Source organism: Scyliorhinus torazame, chromosome 24 (genome assembly GCF_047496885.1).
Source record: "Scyliorhinus torazame isolate Kashiwa2021f chromosome 24, sScyTor2.1, whole genome shotgun sequence".
Classification (NCBI taxonomy): domain Eukaryota; kingdom Metazoa; phylum Chordata; class Chondrichthyes; order Carcharhiniformes; family Scyliorhinidae; genus Scyliorhinus; species Scyliorhinus torazame.
Window position 1 is genome coordinate 8,331,584 of NC_092730.1, and position 2,053 is coordinate 8,333,636.

Below are 2,053 nucleotides of genomic sequence, written 5' to 3' on the forward strand. Positions count from 1 at the left end.
AGTGTGGGAGGGGCAGAGTAATCACAGTGCGGGGGGGCAGAGTAATCACAGTGCGGGGGTGCAGAGTATTCAGAGTGTGGGAGGGGCAGAGTAATCACAGTGCGGGGGGGCAGAGTAATCACAGTGTGGCGGGGCAGAGTAATCACAGTGTGGGGGGGGCAGAGTAATCACTGTGGGGGAGAAGAGTAATCACAGTGTGGGGGAGAAGAGTAATCACAGTGTGGGGGGGCAGAGTAATCACAGTGTGGGTGGGCACAGTAATCACAGTGTGGTGGGGGGCAGAGTAATCACAGTGCGGGGGGGAAAGTAATCACAGTGTGGGGGAGGGCAGAGTAATCACAGAGTGGGGGAGGCAGAGTAATCACAGTGTGGGGGGGGCAGCGTAATCACACACTGGGGGGGAGCAGAGTAATCACAGTGCGGGGGGGCAGAGTAATCACAGTGCAGGGGGGGGCAGAGTAATCACAGTGCGGGGGGGCAGAGTAATCACAGTGCGGGGGGGCAGAGCAATCACAGTGCGGGGGGGGGCAGAGTAATCACAGTGCGGGGGGGCAGAGTAATCACAGTGCGGGGGGGGCAGAGTAATCACAGTGTGGGGGGGCAGAGTAATCACAGTGCGGGGGGGCAGAGTAATCACAGTGCGGGGGGGCAGAGTAATCACAGTGCAGGGGGGCAGAGTAATCAAAGTGTGGGGGGGCAGAGTAATCACAGTGCGGGGGGGGCAGAGTAATCACAGTGCGGGGGGGCAGAGTAATCACTGTGGGCTGGGCAGCGTAATCACACACTGTGGGGGAGCAGAGTAATCACAGTGTGGGGTGGGGCAGAGTAATCACAGTGTGGGGGGAGACAGAGTAATCACAGTGTGGGGGGGCAGAGTAATCACAGTGCGGGGGGGGCAGAGTAATCACAGTGTGGGGGAGGGCAGAGTAATCACAGTGTGGGGAGGCAGAGTAATCACAGTATGGGGGGGGGCAGCGTAATCACACACTGTGGGGGAGCAGAGTAATCACAGTGCGGGGGGGGCAGAGTAATCACAGTGCGGGGGGGGCAGAGTAATCACAGTGCGGGGGGGCAGAGTAATCACAGTGCGGGGGGGCAGAGTAATCACAGTGCGGGGGGGGCAGAGTAATCACAGTGTGGGGGGGCAGAGTAATCACAGTGCGGGGGGGCAGAGTAATCACAGTGTGGGGGGGGCAGAGTAATCACAGTGCGGGCGGGTCAGAGTAATCACAGTGGGGCAGAGTAATCACAGTAAGGGGGGGCAGAGTAATCACAGTGTGGGGGGGCAGAGTAATCACAGTGTGGGGGCAGAGTAATCACAGTGTGGGGGGGGCAGAGTAATCACAGTGTGGGGGGGCAGAGTAATCACCGTGTGGGGGGGGCAGAGTAATCACAGTGCGGGGGGCAGAGTAATCACAGTGCGGGGGGGGGCAGAGTAATCACAGTGCGGGGGGGCAGAGTAATCACAGTGTGGGGGGGCAGAGTAATCACAGTGCGGGGGGGCAGAGTAATCACAGTGTGGGGGGGGCAGAGTAATCACAGTGCGGGGGGCAGAGTAATCACAGTGTGGGGGGGCAGAGTAATCACAGTATGGGGGGGCAGAGTAATCACAGCGTGGGGGGGCAGAGTAATCACAGCGTGGGGGGGCAGAGTAATCACAGCGTGGGGAGGCAGAGTAATCACAGTGCGGGGGGGGCAGAGTAATCACAGTGTGGGGAGGCAGAGTAATCACAGTGTGGGGAGGCAGAGTAATCACAGTGTGGGGGGCAGAGTAATCACAGTGTGGGGGAGGCAGAGTAATCACAGTGCGGGGGGGCAGAGCAATCACAGTGTGAGGGGGCAGAGTAATCACAGTGTGTGTGTTGGGGGGGGGCAGAGTAATCACAGTGTGGGGGGGCAGAGTAATCACAGTGCGGGGGGGGCAGAGTAATCACAGTGTGGGGGGGCAGAGTAATCACAGTGTGGGGGGGGCAGAGTAATCACAGTGTGGGGGAGGCAGAGTAATCACAGTGTGGGGAGGCAGAGTAATCACAGTGTGGGGGGCAGAGTAATC